Genomic DNA, 27,585 nt, shown 5'->3' with positions numbered 1-27,585 from the left:
TTAGCGTTCAACTTTTTTCCTTCCCTCATTTTGTGAGGGGTGTCAACGCGAAAAAGTTTCATAAAAGTTTGAAATTATGTGTAAAGTTTGTTGCAAGTCAGTGAGCGCTCTTCTTCTCAAATATTGGATCAACAAAATCTGTGTATTCGCATGTCGCGACCTACGCCTCTTTTTCACCCCGATCCCCACTCCTTTCATACGTAGGTAGCTTTTACGCCCTGAGTGATTCTTTCCAGACAGTGATGTGTGTACCATATTTGGTTGAAATCTATTCAGTGATTGAGGAGGAGATGTAGAACACCCATACATACATACATACGTACATACATTTTTATAATAAGTATGGATACCTTTTTTTTGCCGTGGCCGCCGGCCAGAGTGGCCGAGCGGTTCTAGGCGCTACAGTCTGGAACCGCGCGACCGCTACGGTCGCAGGTTCGAATCCTGCCTCGAGCATGGATGTGTGTGATGTCCTTAAGTTAGTTAGGTTTAAGTAGTTCTAAGTTCTAGGGGACTGATGACCACAGCACTTAAGTCCCATAGTGCTCAGAGCCATTTGGACCATTTTGCCGTGGCCCGATTTTGATGAAATAAAGTATACACAGTGTGCAAAGCTATACTCAAGCTATCTGTGAAGACAATATCAGAAGTCATCTTGTAATTGTGGAGACTAACATGTTCAGACAGACAGACTTTAGTAAACTATTTAATTATGATATTTTTTTCGTGATCCGATTGGCTGTACGGTCCAACAAGCTACACTAAATTACCAGTGAAAACCCATAGAAATCCGTCAGTACTTTTGTAGATAACGTGATCAAAGAGAAACAGACTGAAACGAAAGTTTCACAGTTTTCTTATTAGTATAGATAATCTTGTGCTGACTTATTCAAGATTATGCAGCCTACTAATGTGCCGTGGTTGGGAAAAGAAAAGCAATGCTCAAAATAAGTTTCTATTCATTCTATAAAAAAGCGCGAAAAATACTGAAAAATTATTATCTCTGGCAAAGACTGTAATCGACTTTAGATATTCCGACGTAAGTTGTTCAACTATTCAACTATTACGAATCACAAATTTTAGAAGTCAAGAAAAATCTTGCAGCTCTCTTCTGAACAAAACGAATCTTCGCCAAGATAAAAAAAAGTTAATTGCAATATAAAAATAACTGCGATGTTTGTAGTGATGCTACTGGCGACACCGTCCTGCGTGTGACAGATATTGCCATACTGAGCATTATCCATAACAATTGAAGATTGTTTAGCAAAACTTCATATTATAGCTCTATGTGTGACGTTTGTGTGGTGGTTAAAATCACAAAAAATTACATCATTGACAATGGCATTTATAAATAACCTAATACCCTTGTTTTGTGGTTAAACCCACAAGTTTGACTCAAATAAACGGTTCCAGTAAGGTCCTTGTGACTGTGTTTACGCTTATAGCTTTCTCTAGGAAATAAAATATTAATAACAGCGTCGACATTGTTAGGCTGTCCTTGACTGGGCACGGCTGATTTCTGGATGGATTTCGTGCACCCACGACAGAAATGTACATGAAAACGGGACTGATGGACGAAACTAGAGGATCCATTTCGCATTAATGATCTCTAGAGATAGCGTCGCTGCCTCTTAAAGATCTGAGCATGGATTTGAAATTGACTGTTAATGTACGTGAGCATGTGTTCATATAAAGTACGATCGAAAAGACCTTAGAAACAACAATATATATGTGTGTGTCAGTGTACTAACGAATACCGAGTCTGTATTGACAAAAAGCTCCAATTTTTTTAAATAAACATGCAACCGGAATGCAATTTTTTTATCTGGCCGATCAGTACTCATAATTTGAGAGAGAATACTGTCTGTTATAACTTGTAACAATGGAACCTGGACTTCAAATACATAAAACGTCCGACGATGAAATTTGCTCATTTAGCAACGGAAAGCAACACATTGGGAATAATTAAGAGTGACATGAAGGAAATAGAAGGGGTGAAAGAAAAGATACGAGTTAAATTTGTCACAATGCCCGCTAGGAAATTGAAATGGAGATCTTTGGACATATAGCCTGACTAACTGTCAATAGATGCACTAGGACAGCGGTCTTCAAACTGTGTTGCCGTTCCGAGGGGCGTCACGATCTTACAGTAGGAGCGTCGCTGTGGTTTTGTAAAAATAGTAATTTTTGCCTTGTGATTAAAGGGACAACGTGTCTGCTAGTAATGACGTCTAGTGCTGTTAGTATGGCAGCGTTGTAGATGGCAGACGTGGCTCACTTGTTTCTATTCAATAACTATCAGTTTGAAGGTAAGTTTCATCGAAAGAAGAACTGAAGTCTGTGTTTCTTTATCATTAAATTGAATTCTGTGATTATTTTCTCAAGATCTTTCCAGAACAAGTTGAACTGCATCAAATATCTATTTGCTGCAGAAGTTCCATCAACAACTACCTCTGAAGAACAAGAACAGCTTATTGATATTTCTTCAGATACAATTAATCGAAGTTCGTTTCCTCATCACTGCTTGAGTTTTGGTGCTTGCTGAAGCAGGAGAAACTGCAAGAGGGTAACAAGACCCTACGAGTTTTGATAGCTTTTACATCATTTTCATATGAGGTAGGCTTTTCATTACTGGCAGCCATTCACACGAAATATAAATGGCATATAAATGTGGAGAAAGGGATGAGAATTACAATTTACAGCCTTGTGCAGAGATTTGAAGAACTGATGATAAAGAGGTCGTCCTTCCTATTGATTTCGATACGGTACAAGAATAGATTGTAATAACATTAATAGTTGATTAATATGTGTCTTATTCCTTTTTTACTAAACTTGCGTTTATTTACTCCGCACTTCGAGTCGATGCTATGTGCGAAAGAAGCTATGCGGGTTTATGTTCAGGTCAGTGGATGTGTGTGCCCGAAAAATTTGAAAACCACTGGAATTGGGAATTTCTTTGTTACATTCCTTGTAGTAAGGTATGGCCTAGACAATGCATCGGTAATCGACGACAGGCAACACTCAGTGATGACAAATGTAGACGCACAAACCAGAAATCACATTATGTCGATATATCTGGATCCTAGTGACAACATGTGGTTTACATACACTCTAAAACACAAAAACGACGCATGATGAAAGAATTATCCGAATTGGACAGAAATCGTAAGATTTGATGCATATGTACGAACAAGCAAATGATTAAAAAATTCAGAATCATTGGATGATTTATTCAAGAGAAAGAGCTTCACAAATTGAGCAAGTCAATAATGCGTTGGTCCACATCTGACCCAAATAAAAGTAGTTATTCGGCTTGGCATTGACAGATACATTTGTTGGACGACCTCTAAAAGGATATCGTGCCAAATTCTGTCCAATTGGCGCGCTGGATCATCAAAATGCCGAGCTGGTTTGAGGCATAATGTTCCAAACTTTCTCAGTTGAGGAGAGATCTGGCGGCCTCGCTGACCAAGGTAGGATTTGGCAACCACGAAGATAAGCAGTAGAAAGTCTTGCCGTGTGCCAGCGGGTATTTTCTTGCTGAAATGTAATTTAATATTTTTTTTTTTTTTTTTTGTGGGATCTAAAATTTAAAAACCTCTTTCACACCGGCCTGATTTAGCTTCACTGATCAGGATAGTAAAAACATCCATATGTTAAGGGAATTTTCATTCACAAAGCAGACTTATCACATTCACACAGTTCAATACTGTTCTTTCCTGATTAAATTGAGCTTAACTTAAATTCCATAAGGCAGTGAAGCCATTTCGAAGTCTCGGTGCGACGAAAATTGTCAGTCGATCTCCTGAAAACATTTGTAATAATTATTAACTTTCGGTGATCACATGGAGAAGACCGGAGATCTGCTGGTAAGACCGTGTTAGCCTATTTATTTGAAGTAACTGGATATCTTGAGCATACAAAACGGCAGGTTCGTCCAGTGTAAATCAGACTTTCCCCACTGATCCCGTGCAACACAGCGTAGTAAGCAGACACTGTCAATAATAATCAGTTAAATAATACGCGAACACACTTACTTTAGTTTAGTTCATGTATTAAAATCCTTCTCATACACAATCTCATCAAGATGGCGACTAGCTCAACAATACATACCTATACATCCTCCTTCTTTCACGACTAATCGGCAAGAAGTCCCTTCATTCTTTTCATAAGAGAAAACATAGATAACAGAGAAGCTATTCCATGGAGTAAATGGACGCTCCAAGGAATAATTGGGCTTGAAACTACTTTGCATTGATAATCGGTAAGATAAGAAATTTCGAGATATGTACTGAGTTATATAACTTATAAAATTTCTGAAAATATCGCGGAGAGACCGCTGCAAGAGACATTACAGTATGGCTTGCCATAAAGTGCAACAAAATATCGTCTACATAACGCTGTGCTATAAGGGTGCAACGGATGACAACCAAATGGGTCCTACTATGAAAAGAAATGGCCCACCAGACCATCACTCCTGGTTGTTCGGCCAGATAGCAGACGAGAATCAGAGGTATCCAACCAATGTCGGGGACGTCTCTAGACACTCTTTGCTGGCCATTGGGGCTCAGTTCGAAGCAGGACTCAACACTGACGACAATTTTACTCCGGTCAATGAGTTTCAAAGCCGAAGACATGTCTCAAAACTCCCCAAACGACGGTGTCATACCAATGTGACCGTCGCCCGCCATACGGCACGACAACAAGGGAGTAATGGTCTGTGGTGTCATTTCTTTACACAGTACGATCCCTCTGATTGCCATCCACGGCACCACCACAGCACAGCGGTGACAGCACCGTTTAGGAAATATTACTAATTATGTATTTATAATGGGCATAGAAAATAGGTAACTGATTCATTTGAACGTACCAAGTAGTAAGAACCGTCTTAAAATGTAAATACCTCTCCAAGGAAGTTTGCCTCATTAAAAGTGTTCTGGCCATGCTATCAAATACTTAAAATGGTTAGGTAATGAAATAACCAACATTTCGACAGTCTTGCAGCAGCGACCCTCAGGATATAGACTCATGCATTTCTTAAAATATTTTATAAGATTACGCGGGAACACACTCAGAAGGATTTTAATAAGTTGGCTTGTTTACCTTAACCACCACATGATAAATCATGAGCTCAGTGGCACTACAAAAATAAAATGAAAGTGTGTGAGAGATGTTGGAGACGGTGCAATAATTTTAAAAGTGCTCTTCTGCCTTAGAGAAATTTAAGTCGTAATAATATTTAATATGCAATGGATATTCTCACCAATGTACTCAGAATGAAATGACTGAACGTCGCATAAAGCGACCGAATTATAACAGCGATTGAACAACGGAACGACGTAGCCTTTTTGTTTGAAGATGCGGTATGCGTCCAGCTTCAAACATGAGTTAGCGATACGTGCCTAATGACCTCGTCGTCGACGGGACGTTAAACAGACAGAAAGCAAAGTGCAGTGTAAGCATGTTAACGAAAGAGATGATGGAATAGGAATACCAGAACTCATTACGTGTGAATGGCGGGACGATTGCCTGTAGTTACCCATGCAAGGAAAAATTCCGTGATGCGTTACCAAACAGCGCCGGTTTTTTACAGTACGAAGCGGCTTCGCGTCTCGTCCATAGCTCGCAGTCGCAGAGGCAGTCAGAGTGCGCTTCACTTGTCTCGAATGGCGGCTAGCCACGCTCCAGGTGCGCGCCCCGCCGTTTTACATCCCCCGCACTTCCGTGGCGAACGGCCCAGCGAATAACAAAAGCCCATCCACGCGGCACCAACCCGACAGCGAGACGGTTTTTGTAGTGTGCAAAATATCGGCTGCGGCAAACGTACGGCAAAGCCATAGGCGTCCGCAAAGGCATGGGTTGGGGAGGAGGGGGAGGGGGGGGGGGAAAGGAGGATAGGGGTAGTACGAGGAGGAATTTGCCCAGAAAACAGGCGCTTAATTCATTACACAATTCTTACTACTTTATAGCAATGTTTTCCTGCGACTTTTACTAAGCTGCATATTTAACACTGACAAGCGCGAGAGGAAGTACAGTGACTTCCGAAAACAGTGTATGAGGATAAAAGCCGCGCGGGGTATCCGTGCGGTCAGAGGCGCCTTGTCACGGATCGCGCGGCTCCCCTGTCGGAGGTTCGAGTCCTCCCTCGGGCATGGGTGTTTGTGTTGTCGTTGGCGTAAGTTAGTTTAATTACTATGTAAGCCTAGAGACCGATGCCCTCAACAGTTTGGTCCATAGAACATTACCACAAATTTTCAAAAAAAGATGAATGAAATGTATTCGCCATTGTGAATACAGACAAGCATCATCTTTATATGGGAGTGACGACAGTGAAAATTTGTGCCGAACCCGAACCCGAATTTCCTGCTTTACACGAGTGGTCGCCTTAGCCGCTCTGGCTATCCATGCATGGTTAACCGTAAGATCCAAACTTGTATATATTGTCGTTCCTGCGTTACAATCTATATTCGTACACACAATATATAATTGCGAGTCGTGTACTGATAGCGAAGGAGACCGCTCGCGTAAGGTGGCAAATCCGGGTTCCAGTCCCGATTCTCCAAAACTTTTCACTGTCGTCACTCCATCATACAGCTGAAGGTTGTTCATATTCACAATTGTGAATACAGTTTATATATTTCATGACGGCTGTAGCTGCCGCAGTGCATCGTACTCCTTAAAAGCACAGGCACTGCAATACCGTACTATAAGAATAGCGTAAATTTCAGACTGGATTGGAAAAAACACCCAATCATTTGCAAAATATAGGCTTAATAAAGCTTTACCATGGTTTAAAAACAATCTTCTTCTTCGTAGAATCACATTATCTCTAATGTGGGAGCCGGTGTCAATGTCTAGTACATGTACGTCTCATACACTTAATCACCCTTTAAGACACTTGATTTAAAAGCAGTAGCAGTTTTCAAACTCTCGAAACCATGGTCAAGGTTTATTGAACCTGTATTTTGCCATTGGTTGGCCATTATTCTCAATCAATTGAAGCGCTTACATGCACAGTCCCCCCCATGAACAATGGACCTTGCCGTTGGTGGGGAGGCTTGCGTGCCTCAACGATACAGATAGCCGTACCATAGGTGTAACCACAACGGAGGGGTATCTATTGAGAGGCCAGACAAACGTGTGGTTCCTGAAGAGGAGCAGCAGCCTTTTCAGCAGTTTCAGGGGCAAGTCTAGATCATTGACTGATCTGGCCCTGTAACACTAACCAAAACGGCCTTGCTGATGTGGTACTGAGAACGGCTGAAAGCACGGGGAAACTACAGCCGTAATTTTTCCCGAGGGCATGCAGCTTTACTGTATGATTAAATGATGATGGCGTCCTCTTGGGTAAAATATTCCGGGGTAAAATAGTCTCCCATTCGGATCTCCGGGCGGGGACTACTCAAGACGGCGTCGTTATGAGGAGAAAGAAAATTGGCGTTCTACGGATCGGAGCGTGGAATATCAGATCCCTTGATCGGGCACGTAGGTTAGAAAATTTAAAAAGGGAATGGATAGGCTACAGTTAGATATAGTGGGAATTAGTGAAGTTCGGTGGCTGGAGGAACAAGACTTTTGGTCAGGTGAATACAGAGTTATAAATACAAAATCAAATACGGGTAATGATGGAGTAGGTTTAATAATGAATAGGAAAATAGGAATGCGGGTAAGCTACTACAAACAGCATAGTGAACGCATCATTGTGGCCAAGATAGACACGAAGCCCACGCCTACTACAGTAGTACAAGTTTATATGCCAATTAGCTCTGCAGATGATGAAGAAATTGATGAAATGTATGATGAGATAAAAGAAATTATTCAGGTAGTGAAGGGAGACGAAAATTTAATAGTTATAGGTGACTGGAATTCGACAGTAGGAAAAGGAAGAGAAGGAAACGTAGTAGGTGAATATGGATTGGGGCTAAGAAATGAAAGAGGGACCCACCTGGTAGAATTCTGCACAGAGCATAACTTAATCATAGCTAATACTTGGTTCAAGAATCATGAAAGAAGGTTGTATACATGTAAGAACTCTGGAGATACTAGAAGGTTTCTGATATTTTATATAATGGTAAGACCGCGATTTAGGAACAAGGTTTTAAATTGTAAGACATTTCCAGGGGCAGATGTGGACTCTCACCACAATCTATTGGTTATGACCTGCAGATTAAAACTGAAGAGACTGCAAAAAGGTGGGAATTTAAGGAGATGGGATCTGGATAAACTGACTAAACCAGAGGTTGTACAGAGTTTTAGGAAGAGCATAAGGGAATATCTGACAGGAATGGGGGAAAGAAATACAGTAGAAGAAGAATGGGTAGCTTTGAGGAATGGAAGAGTGAAGGCAGCAGAGGATCAAGTAGGTTAAAAGACGAGGGCTAGTAGAAAAACTTGAGTAACATAAGAGATACTGAATGTAATTGATTAAAGGAGAAAACACAAAAATGCAGTAAGTGAATCAGGCAAAAACAAATACAAACGTCTCAAAAATGAGATCGACAGGAAGGGCACAATGGCTAAGCAGGAATGGCTAGAGGACAGATGTAAGGATGTAGAGGCTTATCTCACGAGGGGTAAGACAGATATTGCCTACAGGAAAATTAAAGAGAACCACTTGCTTGAATATTAAGAGCTCAGATGGAAACCCAGTTCTATGCAAAGATGGAAAGCAGAAAGGCGGAAAGAGTATATAGAGGGTCTATACAGGGGCGATGTTCTTGACGACAATATTATGGAAATGGAAGAGGAGATAGATAAAGAAATGGGAGATATGATACTGCGTGAAGAGTTTGACAGAGCACTGAAACACTTACGTCGAAACAAGGCCTCGGGAGTAGACAACATTCCATTAGAACTACTGACAGCCTTGGGAGAGCCAGTCTTGACAAAACTCTACCATCTGATGAGCAAGATGTATGAGACAGGCGAAATTCCCTCCGACTTCAAGAAGAATATAATAATTCCAATCCGAAAGAAAGCAGGTGTTGACAGATGTGAAAATTACCGAACTATCAGTTTCATAAGTCAGAGCTGCAAAATACTAACGCGAATTCTTTACAGACGAATGGAAAAACTGGTAGAAGCCGACAAAGGATTTGGAAGAGTAGTTGAACGGAATGGACAGTGTCTTGAAAGTAGGATATAAGATGAACATCAACAAAAGCAAAACGAGGATAATGGAATGTAGTCGAATTAAGTCGGGTGATGCTGAGGGAATTGGATTAGGAAATTAGACACTTAAAGTAGTAAAGGAGTTTTGCTATTTGGGGAGCAAAATAACTGATGATGGTCGATGTAGAGAGGATATAAAATGTAGACTGGCAATGGCAAGGAAAGCGTTTCTGAAGAAGAGAAATTTGTTAACATCGAGTATTGATTTAAGTATCAGGAAGTCGTTTCTGAAAGTATTTGTATGGAGTGTAGCCATGTATAGAAGTGAAACATGAACGATAAATAATTTAGACAAGAAGAGAACAGAAGCTTTCGAAGTGAGGTGCTACAGAAGAATGCTGAAGATTAGATGGGTAGATCACATAACTAATGAGGAGGTATTGAACAGAATTGGGGAGAAGAGGAGTTTGTGGCACAACTTGACTAGAATAGGGATCGGTTGGTAGGACATGTTCTGAGGCATCAAGGGATCACCAATTTAGTGCTGGAGGGCAGCGTGGAGGGTAAAAATCGTAGAGGGAGACCAAGAGATGAATACACTAAGCACATTCAGAAGGGTGTAGGCTGCAGTAGGTACTGGGAGATGAAGAATATTGCACAAGATAGAGTGGTATGGAGAGCTGCATCAAACCAGTCTCAGGACTGAAGACCACAACAACAATAACATGCACAGTTGCTGAAGCGGGGCCATATTCAAAATCCTAAAAGATCTAAGAATCATGTATTCAAAAAAAGCACTTTAAGTGTTATTACGTTCTTGTACTGTGCTGCATGCCCCTGGATATGTTCCAAGATCTACATTATCGAGAAAATATTTCAAACTTTCGTTAGCAGATGGCGCGTGGTCTTTGTGCCAAGTAATGTTTTTCTCTGTCTTTCAAATAACATGCGTCAAGTTCTCCCCCGTCTAGTTAATGTACAGTCTGCATGGTAATCAAGAGTGCATGTAAGCTTTTGCTTGCACCAACTTAACGTCTTTGTTACGGAATGAGATAATTTGGATTCAAAAATAGTAAAGAAAGCTGCAGACGAGAACAAACAAAACAATGTATGCCTGGAAAAGATAAGGGGTACATTTCCTGACAAACAGCCGTCGAACAATGATGTTAGTAAGTCTTACTAGCGATTCAAGGGCAGAAATTCTATTTGTTTGTTTCACTCACCTAATACATTTAAAATAATATGCTTGAACATGCTTTCAATTTTTTAACTCATTTATCATTGTGAATTACCTAGAGCAGTTTACACAGTTTAGATTATTTTATTGTTTTTTGCTTTCTGCAAGTGCAGCTACAAATGCAACGGCGCACCCCTTCACTGGAAACCCTACTTTTCAACAGTTATTATGGAAATGAACAATGAATTTATTTATTGAGTTTATTGCAAATCGTCTTATTCAGACGACCAGACACGGTACGTACGATAATGCAGCAAGCAGTCACCGTCAATGCCCAGCGTATTACTTACCTGATACTGATGGTGGCACTAGGCAAGTTTACAAAACAGCTTTGCGGGAAAGATTTGAGCTCAAATACACATCTTTGGCGAATCTTCAGGCTACAGACACAATAGTATCTATGTATACAGGCAGCTGCATTAAGGATGCAGTTCGTAAGAAGTTCAGTGATAGTGGAAGACTACAATCTGAAGATTTTAGACAAGAAGTTAAAGATCACGTAGGCAGCTTCCCATTTAATGAAAGCAACTGTCTTCATTCCGGATCGAGTAGAGAGATTAGAGAGCCCAGATTAAAATGTATCAAGAATTTACGTATGCACTGACTTCTATTTGGCTACACGTCAGTTCTTAAGAGAGATTTTCCACGCATGTCTAGTTACAGGCCTCATATGGAAAATGCAGGTTTTATGATACATTATGCTTCCACGTCCGACATAATAAGGATACCACAACTACAGCCAAAATTAAACAGGAGAGTCCTCTTAAAAATTACTAAAGTGCTATGTATTGATTGGGGATTGACGCAGCCGAGTCCAGATTCTCCAAACGCAACTACAGTTATGTCTATTAACATGCAAAAAGTATTACCGGTACCAACATTCGTACATTCCATTATCTATTATAGCAGGCAGATAAAGCGCTATAGTTTAGCTATTCATGTCAGTGTTAACAATATTGCTTTAATGTGTATGTGGGATTAATGTCTTGCTGCACTAGGTGGCTGTGAGGTTGCTTCATGTTTATGTGGAACCTTCAGTTTGGAACCACTTTCGCATAATAAACTCGTGGTCTGGACAGACCACAGTGCTGCCCAAAATAAAAATATCAGACTTGTGTTTATAATAACGTTTCTGGTAAGTGTGGGGCGATTTGGACGAGTAACACTCAATTTTTTGGTGAGTAGGCGCATCTTTTTGAGAAGTCACACAGATTTTGCAGTTATGGAGAAAAGACGAAAGGTAAGAAAGGCTTTTGTTCCACAAGATTTACAGAACACTTTTGCATCAACTGAAGCTATGAACCCATTTCATTTTATTCCAACGCATACGACTGATTTCTTTGATGTTAAAAATGGTGCTGATATGTTGTTGACATTGTAGGCGTGTAATATCTCCAAATGCTGTATGATCAAAGTGCCTCATACTCACCAGCATCAAACAGCTGTCAAAAAAAATCTTATTCTGAAACAGAAGAATGGAAAAATATCCTCGTATTCAATAGAGGAAAATCTGAGGCTGATGTGTGCCACGCCGTACTTTGTTCAAATAATTTACCGGTTTGCTGCCGGGTGACGTCGTCGACCACCGCCGATATTTCGGCAGGAGAACACCCTGTCATTCTCACATGCCGTACTTTATTTGAAAGACCAGTCGTGTTTATCACCTGCAAAACAGAAAGACCTGCTCACGATGCTGCAGTTTCTTCCTCAACAGCACAGGGAATAATACAGCAGACCTGACAATGTTTGATCCCAAGAATTATGTTGTGCAAGAAACAGAATTCGATATTGAGAGGTTTTTTCCCCTAGAATTTAATTTTGCTCTTCTCTTGTATGAAATTGGTAACATATGAGGAATGGTTTTCATAGAACAGTTCTATTAGTTAAAGCACTACAGCTGTGTTTCTGTACTACTATTATGACAAATAAAACGTGGTAACTCAAAGTCAGTGGTTCTAGAAACAGAAACTTTCTTGTTGGCACTTAGAATCATGGCATGGCACCCAGAAAGTTCCTAAGAAACTATTTATTTTCTACTTGTTTCATGACTTTTTTGTAGTAGTGGGATGAGCGGTATGATTCTGTGGTGTCAGAATACCTTCTAAATTTTTTGCATACAAATAAATTATGTAGAAAAAGAAATACACTGATGTTTGATTCTCCAGAGAAATGTGAGACTGGATAGAACTTTTGACGTTTACAATCTTTCTATGCCTTACGTTTCTGTGGTTGACACTTTCTCCTCGGAAAATTTTGCTGATTCCTTGTTACGATGGCGGTTTCGGTGCCCTTCTGCAGTCCAAATTGTTACGAACGTTTGCAGAACGTTGCTGAATTAGCGTCCTCAATCGTTTCGCTGTCATTCGCTAGTACAGTACTTATCAAACTGCAGAAAGGGACCGGTCCGACACTCTGACACAAATAATCGTAGCAGAAACATTGTGAGGTGTCGACTGAGTATTTACGGTGTTCCTGAGATGCTACCCAACCTATCCGCAGTGAGGTACGATGATATCTCTGCATAGCGACATGTAAATTAAGAGGAAACAGTCACGGAATGGAAAACAGCTTATCTCATTAAATTAGCAGGGGGCCCCAAGCAGGCATGTAATATGGATACAGCGTCTCACATAGACTTATTGATAATAGGATCAATCAAACTGTGAAAAGTTACTAAGGGTCACTATAACAGTCTGATTTAATACTAAAAGATAACAAAAATGTTTCATCTGCTGAATCAATAATACGGTCATTTATCGAGGGAACAGGGGATTGAAAACATGTAGGATAGCCTCAGCATAAGAGGATGGATGCATGATAGAAATGATATAAAAACTTTGTTCGCAGATGTGACTGATGATTATTGAAGAAGTTAATGAGCTAAAGAAAAGTCCTGGAAAAGCATGAACAAACAACATTACTCTCGCCAAAGTGCATCATGGGTGCAACTAAGTAGCTGTGAAAAATAGATCAGCAAAACTAAACCTTTACACAAGATAAATGACCTTGTATTCGCCTCATCTCGATGAATTCAAATATGGACCATGCTTACCACTCTAGTGATGCATGGGTGCAGAAGATGGCTGCAGTAATGCGTGAGATTCCTAAGTTCAGCCTCTAAGTCCTGCTCTAGATTAGAGACATCTCAATCTGCTACTCTAATCTGTAGCATACAGCCTCAAACCCTGTCGAAAATTCTTCTCTATGGTGCCTAAGGTGAAGCATTCTCTATGGAGCCCATGGGACAAGCGATCTCTTAGTCTCCTCAACAAAACTTAGTTGGTTCTATCAACATCAGAATTTCGCCAGCCAATTGCAACAGACCTGTGAATTCCAACTGATGATAATTTAATAAAGATGCTAACCAATTTCCGAGCGGCTTCTGTTGTGATTAGCCAATGAACCACACCCATGCTCATAAATTAAGGATAAGGCTGCTACATGGTGAAACAACGCTCTGGTGGGCGGTTTACGGTTTTAAATCGCCTCGGGGTATGACCATGCGGTGCATTTGACCTGCGGTCGTCGCACGGTGGCGCTGGCAGCAGTCCGCATACGCAGAGATGTGTTCGTGTATGTCAGAGTACGGTGCAGCGAGTAAGTGTGCAGACGTTTTCAGACATGCTAATGGAGACTGTGTATTGAAAATGGCTCAAAGAACACATATTAATGACGTTATGCGGGGTAGAATACTTGGGCGGCTGGAGGCTGGTCAAACACAGCAGGTCGAAACACGGGCCCTCCGTGTGCCACAAAATGTGATCTCAAGATTATGGCAACGATTCCAGCAGACAGGAAACGTGTCCAGGCGCTACAGTACGGGACCTCCACAGTGTACAACACCACAAAAAAACCGATATCCACTATCAGTGCCCGCAGACGACCACGGAGTACTGCATATAGCATTGCTCGGGACCTTACCGCAGCCGCTGGAACAGTTGCCTCCAGACACACAGTCTACAGACCACTGAACAGACATGGTTAATTCGCCCGGAGACCTGCAAGTTGCATTCCACTGACCCCTGGTCACAGGAAATTCCGTAAAGCCTGGTGTCAAGAACACTGTACATGGTCACTGGAACAGTGGTCCCAGGTTATGTTCACGGCCGAGTCCAGGTATAGTCTGAACAGTGATTCTCGACGGGTTTTCATCTGGCGTGAACGAGGAACCAGATACCAACCCCTTTAATGTCCTTGAAAGGGACCTGTATGGAGGTCGTGGTTTGATGGTGTGGGGTGGGATTATGATTGGTGCACGTACACCCCTGTATGTCTATGACAGAGGAACTGTAATAGGTCATGTGCATTGGGACGTCATTTTGCACCAGTACATCCGCCTTTCCAGGGGTTCAGTGGGTCCCACCTTCCTACTGATGGATGATAACGCACGGCCCCACCGAGCTGCCATCGTGGAGGAGTACCTTGAAACAGAAGATACCAGACGAATGGAGTGGCCTGCCTGTTCTCCAGACCTAAACCACATCGAACACGTCTGGGATGCTCTCGGTCGAGGCGAATCTCTGCACGTCTTCAAACCCCTAGGACACTTCAGGAGCTCCGACAGGCACTGATGCAAGAATGGGAGGCTACACCCCAGCAGCTGCTCGATCACCTTATCCAAAGTATGCCAACCTGTTGTGCGGCCTGTGTACGTGTGAATGGTGATCATATCCCATATTGATGTCGGGGCAAATGCACAGGAAACAGTGGCATTTTGTAGCACGTCGGGGTACATGCGCAGGAAACAGTGGCGTTTTGTAGCACATTTGTTTCGGGGCGGTTTTCTCAACTTATCACCAATACCGTGGACCTACAGATATGTGTTGTGTGTGTTCCCTAAGTTCCTATGCTATTGCGCCAATTTTGTGTAGTGCTACGCTGTGTGGCACCACTTTCTGCAATTATCCTTAATTTAAGAGCATGAGTGTACGTTTCTCTGTTGGAAAGGGCTAGAAGGCAGGAAGTCTCTCCTACTATTTTATGGATTTCTAGTTATAGCGTATGAGAAGCGTGCATGTACCCATGTTCTACTTCTCTCCTCCATTACCAAAACAACTGCTATGAACCAACCATTCACCTCCTCACATATTTTGAACAAAAATTCCAGCTGGCATCCTGTGGGCCTAACAGCTGGGGCCTACACTAGCAGTTCTGTATTTTCTCCTATCCTTTTGATCTTCTCTTTGCCTTCTCCTTCACCCTACTGTATTTGAACAGCATAGCGCCTCTCGTGTTGTACCTGGCCAAGAAATGGCTTTAAGCAAAAATATTTTTACGATCCATGTGGTTACTCATGATTCTCACCTTTCACCAGCCAACTAAGAGCCCCAGGCTGTAGCACGTTAGAAGAATCTGTCACCGTACCAAAAGTAAAAGAGACAGAGCTAATCAGATTTGTAGTCATGGGCATTTGTTATTTTCGCCTGCAGCTCTCAAGCAGCATTAGTGATTTGATTTGATTTACCAGCCAGATCTGAGTACTGAGTTGTTAAACAGGTTACGAGACAGATTTGGAAACAACTGCCACATAACAACATATTAAGAGACCTATGGTCTGTAAGAGCGACAGTAACTTTTATGTACTTCTTCTCAGATTTTGTTCTTGAGGGACGACTCAGTGAATCACTTATATCAAATGCAGGAACTTAAGAACCTGGTCCCCTTCTGCAAAAATTGCTGTGGATGCCCACGAGCATAGCACAGCTGCTTGCGGCACTTTGCACAAGCCGATTCAGTTGTTTCATTTGAAGTAGGCGCTTAATAATAATTAACAACAAACACTGGAAGCCTCAAGTTTATTTCACCATGCAATAGCAGGCCCCAATTAGATAAAGGTGAGCAATTTGTTGCTCATTACCACTACTGATATTTAATTTGCAAACATCTAAAAAAAAGAGCTTTGCAACTCCCTCATGACAGGCGCAACTTATATGTAGGGATAATTAGTGGTGGGCACACAAGCCTTTTTACTTTTTTATAGGAATCGTATGAATTAATTACAATAAAGCTGGTTCATGGTGAAATAATAAGACATTAATACTAAAACTCGCAAAAATAGATAAAAATTAAGTCGTTTTAACATAATTAATTACATTTGAAGGAAGTATGTCAAATGACATGCTTTACTGCTGTTCAGGTAAATGAGTAGATAAGTTTCATTAACAAAGGAACGCTGTCTTATTCTTAATTCATGGACATTTTAAATTATACTATAATAGTGTCATTACACATACCATAACATGATCAAAAATTCTTATGAATACTATCTCCATAGCACCACAAAAAATAGTTCACTTAAAAACATATTTCGCATCACTAATGAGAACAATAGGAAAGTGGCACGAGGAACATACAATCACGTTCTTCTACAGCTGCAGTACAGTCAACTTCTGAATTTGTCTGGCGCTGTCTCAGTAATCTTTTTACCACACAGACAGCCACTGTGTGTGACCTGTGACGTAACAACGCTGAACACACTTAAGAATATGATGAAATGAAAAAAATGGGAATTTGGGTCAGATGCTAAGCATGCTCATATAGCCGAAGCGTTTAAGGCGGCCACTTGTGTAAAGCGGGATATCCGGGTTCGATTCCCGGTCCAGCATAAATTTTAACTTGTCATCTTTGAAATCAGTACAATGCACAGTTGCGGCCAGTGTAAGAATTTATTTTATTTCGTCATGTATCTGTACGGCTGCAGGGTCGAAAGTGGACACCACACACACACACACACACACACACACACAGAACATCGCACTAAAACACTTCTCACTATCAGAAAATATCACAGGAATGCCATATCATACGGCCTCTAGCTTTGCGGTCTATAATACTAATCGGCTAACACGTTTCATTACATCCAGTAGTAGCTGTTGCTTGCCTACCTGACGGTTTCCAGAGGGAGCCAGAATTTAATTTCTTATCTCCTTCTATACATATTACAAATTAAAGGCCACCACCTCGGTTTCAGTCTGTGTGTTCGGGCTAATGTTAAGAACTACTGTAGCGCTTGTGATATGGTTGTCACTAAGACAATTCATAAGGAGTATGCATCTATATACACGCTCTAAGGTAAAATAAAATGACGCACCACGAAAGGATTATCAGAATAGAACTGAATTCGGTATATGCGGTATATGCGATGTTACATGTACAGACAAACAAGGGATTACAATTTCGGAAATATTGAATCATTTGTTCAAGGAAAGCGCTTCACAAATTGAGCAACTCAATAACGCAGTGGTCCATCTCTGGCCCTGAAGCAAGCTGTTATTCGGGTTGGCATTGGTGATAGAGTTGTTGGATGTCCTCCTGCCGGATATCTGGCTGAAATCTGCCCCACTGGCACGTTAGATCTTCAGAATCCTGTGATGATTGGAGGGCCCTGCCCATAATGCTCCAAACGTTCTCAGCTGGGGAGAGATCCGGCAACCTTGCTGCGAAGGCAGGGTTTTGCAAGCATGCAGACAAGCAGAAGTAATTCTCATCATGTGTGGGCAGACATTCTCTTGCTGAAATGTAAGCCCAGGGTCATTTGCGATGAAGGGCAACAAAACTGGGAGGATAATATCGTCGAAGTACCAATGTGCTGTAAGGGTGACAATCAAAGGGGTCCTGCTATGAAATGAAATGTCACCCCAAACCGTCATTCCTGTTTGTCGGGCCGTATGGTTGGTGACAGACAGCCTGCGATCCCACCGCTGTCCAGGGTGTCTCCATCTGCGTCTTTGGCCTGAAATTGTCTTCAGTGGTGACTCCCACGTCGAATCGAAACCCGATGGTCAACAGCTCGGTAAATCAGCGCCAAGCTGAATAACTGCTTGCATAAGGGCCAGGTGTGGTTCAACACGTTATTGACTTGCTCCATTTGTGAAGCTCTTTCTCTGGAATAAATCATCCAGTTTTCCTTCAATTTTTATCACTTGTTTGTCTGTACATTTGCAACTCATCTACCGATTTCCGTCCAATTCCGATAATTCATTCGTGGTTCACCTGTTTCTTTTTTGCCCTTAGAGTGTATTACACTACTGGCCACTAAAATTGCTACACCACGAAGATGACGTGCTACAGACTCGAAATTTAACCGACAGGAAGAAGATGCTGTGATATGCAAATGATTAGCTTTTCAGAGCATTCACACAAGGTTGGAGCCGGTGGCGACACCTATAACGTGCTGACATGAGGAAAGTTTCCAACCGAATTCTCATACACTAACAGCAGTTGACCGGCGTTGCCTGGAGAAACGTTGTTGTGATGCCTCGTGTAAGGAGGAGAAATGCGTACTATCACGTTTCCGACTTTGATAAAGGTCGGATTGTAACCTATCGCGATTGCGGTTTATCGTATTGCGACATTGCTGCTCGCGTTGGTCGAGATCCAATGACTGTTAGCAGAAAATGGAACCCGTGGGTTCAGGAGGGTAATACGGAACGCCGTGCTGGATCCCAACGGCCTCGTATCACTAGCAGTCGAGATGACAGGCATCTTATCCTCATGGCTGTAACGGATCGTGCAGCCACGTCTCGATCTCTGAGTCAATATATGGGGACGTTTGCAAGACAACAACCATCTGCACGAACAGTTCGACGACGTTTGCAGCAGCATGGACTATCAGCTCTGAGACCGTGGCTGCGGTTAACCTTGACGCTGCATCGCAGAGAGGAGCGCCTGCGATGGTGTACTCAACGACGAACCTCGGTGCTCTGGCCAGCACATTCTCCAGATCTGTCACCAATTGAAAACGTCTGGTCAATGGTGGCCGAGCAACTGGCTCGTCACAATACGCCAGTCACTACTCTTGATGAACTGTAGTATCGTGTTGAAGCTGCATGGGCAGCTGTACCTGTACACGCCATCCAAGCTCTGTTTGTCTCAATGCCCAGGCGTATCGAGGCCGTTATTACGGCCAGAGGTGGTTGTTCTGGGTACTGATTCCTCAGGATCTATGCACTCAAATTTCGTGAAAACGTAATCACATGTCAGTTCTAGTATAATGAATACCCGTTTATCATCTTCATTTCTTCTTGGTGCAGCAATTTTAACGGTCAGTAGTGCAGATGTGACTCTCTGTTATCAGTGAAGTTCAGAAGAGCGCTTTCTGTCTCCAGTCTTGAACGGGACAACGGGATTGTGAGCAATCGTCAGTCTGTACACATGCCTAGAACTATCAGTTACAGCTTAGACGGTGCAACCGCCGTTCCTTTTCCGCAAGAAGGGCTGTCAGCACGGAGAGATACCTCTGGAATCGGCCTAAACCAGCGTTTCTCAACTTTTTTTCCTTTGGGGCGCACGAATCTACGTTTCAAATTTTCATGACACTCCCACATGTGATTTTTTTCCGTACCTGCAAAAAATCAAACGTTGAAAGTACACCAATATATTATTTTGGTATGGGGTGACTATGAGAGATAAATTTTACAAACTTATTACTCCAAGAAACGATTTTACCTTAAATTTTTTTATATATTCTACATATTTTATCTGCGGAGGATTCGAGGATAATAAATACCTGGCGATGTACCTGGTATTTGTTGGCGACACACCAAATGCATTGTGATTCAGTGGTTGAGATATATTTGTCTATACCACGAAACACGAAGTACTGAACGTATGCCTGGTAGTGATCGCTCGCGACCAACAGCACAAGCTGGTGACCTGCACCTGCAAGTACTGCTAGCAGGTATACCGAGGGGACTGCAACAAAATAGTCCGCTGCTTTTGTGGAGGCAACTCGGAGTGCCGTGTTGACGTAGAAAGTTGACAATCCGCTAGAGACGATCATTTTTGCCTCTAGGAACCCATTACGAGAAACATTACATTCTTCCCCCATGTCCCCTATCCGACGCCCCCCCCCCCCCCCCCTCCCCCGCGCAAGCACTTTGGTGAGCGAAGAAGGTGAGCAAGGGAGCACCTTGACTGCGGGCTGCCTGATGCCATTCAGGGTACCTGCGACGACACACTGCAAGCTGCTTCTGGTATCAGGTATGTTCACTCGGGCGCATGAAACGCCATTCCATTTAGGTGATTCATCGAGTTTACAGAGGGTTTGAAATTATGTTTAAACCCTTTTGGAAGTAGATAAAGCTCTCATTATGAAACTCTGGATGAGTGTAGTCTGGGTAATTAGCGCCTGTTATAAGAAAAAACTACCCTGTCTAGTCACACTAACGTGACCATGTTTCAAAAGCCTGAATATGGTTCAAATGGTTCTAAGCACTATGGGACTTAACATCTGAGGTCGTCAGTCCACTAGACTTAGAACTAATTAAACCTAACTAAGGACATCACACACATCCATGCCAGAGACAGGATTCGAACCTGTGACAGTAGCAGCAGCGCGGTTCCGGACTGAAGCACCTAGAACCGCTCGGCCACAGCGGCCGGCCTCTTGAATATGGACCCCAAGGATAGATGCATACGCTTGTTGATCCAACGTTCCTTCCGGAATGACGAGGTCACACGGGGAATGCCACGAAAGCATTCCCCAGACTATGACGCTCCTTCCTCCGCCCTGGACACTTGCGGCAGTTCTTACAGGGTGTTTGCTTGCAGACGCTTCACGCCGTATGTGCCATCAGCCATCTGTCTAGTGGAGCATAAAACTTGATTCATCTGACAATGCCTAGTGTCGCCATTCAATGGGCGTCCAGTTCCGGTAATGGCGTTCAAATTACAGCCTTCGTTTCCAATGAACAGCAGTCAGCAAGGGGACATGAACCTGACGCCTGCTGCAGAAGCCCCTACGCAGTAACGTACGTTGAACGTTCGTTGAGCAGGTTGTTGGTAGCCGCTTGGTTCATCTCGGAGGGCAGTTACTCATCAGTTGCACGCCTCCACAGTCGTCGTTTACCTCTGTTATCTATGGCCCGTGGCGCCAATTTCAGATTGCGCCATTTTGCCGTGCACGGTATTCTTCAACCACAGCGGCATGTGAACAGTTTACAAATATAGCAGTTTCGGAAAATGCTTCCATCCGGAAAGACAATGGTCATGCCCTGGTAGGCGTCAGATAAATCCCCCCTTTCCGCATTACTACAGCGACTGCGCTGTTTTTCGCGTCCCCCTCCCCCACACCCTCAACATCCTTTATATGCCCTCCACTGCTAGTGCTGCCACCTGCAGTCTGTGAGTGGTTATCGCACGTTGACGTCGAACGTAGGCGGTGGTCACATTAATCTGATTCGACCTTGTAGTCCTTCACGTATCTCATAGTTTATGACAGCACATCACCTGAATATGTGCCGTACAATGATGTAATTTACCAGACACATTCACTGGTATATGAGGATGCTACACGCAAAATTTGTTGTGAATAGCGCCAGTAGTAAAGAAGCAGTAAATTAAAATGTCATACCTGATGGTTAAGTTTTACTACAGAAACATCGGAAGTAAGCAGCAGAAATGTACTTAGTGACAAACAGCAATAAACTTTTTTTTTCCTTTCGTCATTTCGTGTTTGTGCGTGCGTGTGGGGGGGGGGGGGGGGAGTGGAGGGGAAACGGGCGTGTCAGCGAGAAAAAGATTCGTAAAGGCTTGTTGCCCCCTGGAAACCATTTGGTATGCAACCTGCGCAACTCGGATGTGCACCGTGCACCATTTGGTAATATACGCTGCCGGAAAAAAAATATAGTACACCCTTTCAGTGGTTTCCAATTCACTCAAGATTTATTGCTGCAACTATGGGTACGGAGTACACGAAATGACCACATTTACAGATCAATAGCACATGTGATTCTGAAATACAAGGTATCAATCCATGCTGAAACACCGATATTAGTATGTGGTGTAGCCTCCAAGGACGGCAGTGCAGGCGGTGTGTCCGGTATCCAGTCGATCATACAGATGGCGAATACTATCCAGTAATACGTTACGATCTGCTCGATCTGTCACGTAGTTCTTGATTGTTGGTCGATGTGCCGCATGAGTTAGCTCTCTTCACTTCATTCCCCATACATGCTCGATTGGAGACAAGTCCAGAGATCACAATGGCCATAAAAGTTGCTGTTCGTCTTGCAGAGCACGTTCAAGTTCCCGGCAGTGTGTGGGCGAGCGTTATCCTTTTGGAACAACACATCACCTTTATGCTGCAAGAACGGCAAAAGAACGAGTCTAAAAACTTTCTGCATGTATCGGGCGCATGATAGCGTCCCTTCCAGAAGCACCAAACGTGAACGAGAGTTGTAGCTTATTGCAGTCTGGAACATAAGGCCTGGGACGCGGCCGGTGTGTCCTGGATGAATGCGCTCTAGGACACAGTGCTCACCAGATCTATGTCGTTTGCGCAGTCGATCATCACTTGCGTGCAGGCAGAATCTGCTTTCATCACTGGAGTCCACGGCTCGCCATTACATCTTCCAAGCGATCCTCTGATGGCATAAAGGCACCAGTAGAGCCGTGCGCATCGACGCGCATGGCCATACTTGCGGTGCTAATAAACGGTTCGTAACAGTATGTGTTGACACTTCTGGGTTCACAAGCCCCCTTACCTATTCTGTGGTAGCTGTACGATCTGCCGCTGCTGCCATTACAATACGACGAGCATGGCGGGCGTATGTGGTGCGTGGATGTCCAGAATCTCACCTTCCGGTTTGAGAATGCCAACGTGACCAATGGTACCAGCATCGTTGCACAACTGATGCAGTAAGCCCAGTGTGTGTTTCAATTCACTGAAAGGTCAATCTCGCCACTAGTGAGGTCATAATTTTACCCCTTTCTAACTCGCTCAGTTGGCTGTAGGAAGCACGAGTGCTTCTCCGTAGCATGGTCGCCTGATTACGTCACGCTCTGCACCACATTTAGCCTTCTAGCTGTAAGCATTCCATGTTAAAGAGTAGACAAAGATGGCACTCTGGTTGCTACGCGACTACGCTATCTGTTGGCGGACGACGCTAGAACCATTATCAGTACACCTACTATCCCCAGGTGGCATAAACCGTCATCGGATCAAAATCGACGTCGTCTTTCGCGGTGTACAATTTTTAACTCTCGTTCACGTTTGTTGTTTCTGGAAGGTACGCTAACAAGCGCCCGATACATGCAAAATGTTTTTAGTCTCGTTCTTTTTCCGTTCTTGCAACAGGAAGGTGATGTGTTGTTCCAAAAGGATAACGCTCGCCCACACACTGCCGGGAACTTCAACGTGCAAGTCAAACAGCAACTTTTATGACCATTGTGATCTCTGGACTTGTCTCCAATCGACCATGTATGGGGAATGAAGTGACGAGAGCTAACTCATGCGACTCATTGACCAACAACTTTTACAGAACTACGTGACAGATCGAGCACGTATGGCGTAACGTGTTACTGGACAGTATTCGCCACCTGTATGATCGACTGGATACCGGACACACCGCCTGCACTGCCGTCCTTGGAGGCTACACCACATACTAATATCGGTGTTTCAGCGTGGGTTGATACCTAGTATTTCAGAATCACATGTGCTATTGATCTGTAAATGTGGTCATTTCGTGTACTCCGTACCCATAGTTGCAGCAATAAATCTTGAGTGAATTGGAAACCACTGAAAGGGTGTACTAATTTTTTTTCCAGCACTGTAGATGCCTCCTGCACGACGGCGTTCACAAGATAGCGCAGTGTGGATTAACTTGGCCCGACACTGCGCAGGCCTCAAATTACCCCCGACAGCTCGACTTTCGAATTCTTTTTCTTTTTAGTTATCAGTATTCTGGCTTGTTTGATGTGGCAACATCGAATTCCTCTTCTGTGCCACCCTATTCATCTCAGAGTAGCACTTACAACCTACGTCATCAATTATTTGCTTGATGTGTTCCAATCTCTGTCTCCTTCTACACTTTCTTACCCCTTACAACTCCGCCTAGTATCATGGAAGTTATTCTCTCATGTCTGAACAGGTGTCCTACCGTCCTGTCTCTTCTTTTTGTCAGTGTTTTCCATGTACGCTTTTCCTCGCCGATTCTCCAGAGAACCTCCTCATTCCTTACTTTCAGTCAACCTAATTTTCAACATTCTTCTGTAACATCACATCTCAAATGCTTAGATTATCTTCTGTTCCGATTTTTTCACAGTCCTATTTCACTACATACAATTCTGTGCTCCAAACGTACATTCTCAGAAATTTCTTGATCAAATGTTTGATACTAATAGACATCTCTTGGCCAGGAACGCCCTTTTTCCCCGTGCTAGTCTACTTTTGATGTCCTTGCTCCGTGCGTCATGGTTTATTTTGCTGCGTAAGTAGCAGAATTCCGTAACTTCGTCTACTTTGTGACCATCAGTCATGACATTACGTTTCTTGCTGTTTGCATTTCTGCTACTTCTCATGACTTACGTCTTTCTTAGATTTTCTCTCAGTCCGTATTTTGTACTCATTACACTGTTCATTCTATTCAGCAGATCCCGTAGTTCCTCTTCACTTTCACCTTGAATTTTGATTTCATCCTTGCAGCTTTCTTTTATTTCCGTCATTGCTTTTTCGATGTACAGATTGATCAGTAGGGGCGAAAGACTATATCCCTGTCTTACACGCTTTTTAATCCGAGCACTTCGTTCCCGTCATCCACTCTTAATATTCGCTCTTGCTCTTGTGCTCTTGTATATGTTGTATATTAACCGTCTATCCCCAAAGCTTACCCCTATTTTACTCATAATTTCTAACATCTTTCATCGTTCGACATTGTTGAACGCTTTTTCCAGGACGACAGATCCTGTGAATTGTTTTAATTTTCCCTCAGTGTTGCTTCCATTATCACCTGCAACGTCAGAACTGCCTCTCTTACGCCATTAACTCTCCTAAAGGCAGACTGAACGTCATTTAACTCTTCCTCACTTCTTTTCCATTATTCTGTATATTATTCTTGACAGCAACTTCGACGTATGAGCCTCTGTGCTGATAGTGCGATAATTTTCGCACTTCTCGCTCCGTGCAATCTTCGGAATGGTCTGGATGTTATTTTTTCCGAAAGTGAGGTGGTATACCGTAGACTCATACATCCTACACACGTGAATAATCACTTTGTTTTCACTTCCCCCAGTGATTTTAGAAATTCAGTTGGATGTTGTCTATCCCTTTTGGCTTAACCGATCCTAAGTCTTTCAATGCTCTTTTAAAATCTGATTCTATTGTTGGGTCCCCTAACTCTTCTATATTGGCTCCTGTTTCTTGTTCTATCACATCATCAGATAAGTCTTCCCCTCATAGTGGCCTTCATTGTACTCTTCCTACCTATCCGCTTTCTCGTCTGCATTTAAATGTGGAATTTCCATTGCACTCTTAACGTTACCACCCCTGCTTTTAATTTCACTGAAGGTTGAATTTTCTACACTCCTGGAAATGGAAAAAAGAACACATTGACACCGGTGTGTCAGACCCACCATACTTGCTCCGGACACTGCGAGAGGGCTGTACAAGCAATGATCACACGCACGGCACAGCGGACACACCAGGAACCGCGGTGTTGGCCGTCGAATGGCGCTAGCTGCGCAGCATTTGTGCACCGCCGCCGTCAGTGTCAGCCAGTTTGCCGTGGCATACGGAGCTCCATCGCAGTCTTTAACACTGGTAGCATGCCGCGACAGCGTGGACGTGAACCGTATGTGCAGTTGACGGACTTTGAGCGAGGGCGTATAGTGGGCATGCGGGAGGCCGGGTGGACGTACCGCCGAATTGCTCAACACGTGGAGCGTGAGGTCTCCACAGTACATCGATGTTGTCGCCAGTGGTCGGCGGAAGGTGCACGTGCCCGTCGACCTGGGACCGGACCGCAGCGACGCACGGATGCACGCCAAGACCGTAGGATCCTACGCAGTGCCGTAGGGGACCGCACCGCCACTTCCCAGCAAATTAGGGACACTGTTGCTGCTGGGGTATCGGCGAGGACCATTCGCAACCGTCTCCATGAAGCTGGGCTACGGTCCCGCACACCGTTAGGCCGTCTTCCGCTCACGCCCCAACATCGTGCAGCCCGCCTCCAGTGGTGTCGCGACAGGCGTGAATGGAGGGACGAATGGAGACGTGTCGTCTTCAGCGATGAGAGTCGCTTCTGCCTTGGTGCCAATGATGGTCGTATGCGTGTTTGGCGCCGTGCAGGTGAGCGCCACAATCAGGACTGCATACGACCGAGGCACACAGGGCCAACACCCGGCATCATGGTGTGGAGAGCGATCTCCTACACTGGCCGTACACCACTGGTGATCGTCGAGGGGACACTGAATAGTGCACGGTACATCCAAACCGTCATCGAACCCATCGTTCTACCATTCCTAGACCGGCAAGGGAACTTGCTGTTCCAACAGGACAATGCACGTCCGCATGTATCCCGTGCCACCCAACGTGCTCTAGAAGGTGTAAGTCAACTACCCTGGCCAGCAAGATCTCCGGATCTGTCCCCCATTGAGCATGTTTGGGACTGGATGAAGCGTCGTCTCACGCGGTCTGCACGTCCAGCACGAACGCTGGTCCAACTGAGGCGCCAGGTGGAAATGGCATGGCAAGCCGTTCCACAGGACTACATCCAGCATCTCTACGATCGTCTCCATGGGAGAATAGCAGCCTGCATTGCTGCGAAAGGTGGATATACACTGTACTAGTGCCGACATTGTGCATGCTCTGTTGCCTGTGTCTATGTGCCTGTGGTTCTGTCAGTGTGATCATGTGGTGTATCTGACCCCAGGAATGTGTCAATAAAGTTTCCCCTTCCTGGGACAATGAATTCACGGTGTTCTTATTTCAATTTCCAGGAGTGTATATGGTGAGTCAGTCCTGCCTACAGTCATTTCTTTTTCGATTTCTTCACATTTTTTCGCAGCCATTTCGCCTCAGCATCTCTGCGCTTCCTATTTATTTCATTCCTAAGTGACTTGTATTTCTGTATTTAAAATTTCCCTGAACAAGTCAAGTTTGTACTTCTTTCTACCTCTGGTTTCTTTGCAGTTACCTTCTTTTTAGACCTTTCCTCTTCAACTAAACTGCCTTCTGAGCTACTCCTTATTGCAGTATTTATAGTCTCAGAGAACTTCTAGAGCATCTCTTCATTCCATGGTACTTCCGTGTCCCACTTCTTTGCACACTGATACTTCCTGACTAGTATCTTAGCCCACTCTTCATCACTATTAAATTGTGATCTGAGTCTGTACCTGCTCCTGGGTACGCCTTACACTATGACAGTCCCATTCGGAAGCCGTGCAACTGCATACTTACGACTGCACTTCGATTTGGCGGCCTCCGCATTCTTTGAAGACGACAGTCGGGCGTTAGACCA

This window comes from Schistocerca cancellata, chromosome 1 (genome assembly GCF_023864275.1).
Source record: "Schistocerca cancellata isolate TAMUIC-IGC-003103 chromosome 1, iqSchCanc2.1, whole genome shotgun sequence".
NCBI classification, from domain to species: Eukaryota; Metazoa; Arthropoda; class Insecta; order Orthoptera; family Acrididae; genus Schistocerca; species Schistocerca cancellata.
The sequence above is the reverse complement of the archived record's forward strand: the minus strand, read 5'-3'. Positions refer to the sequence as shown.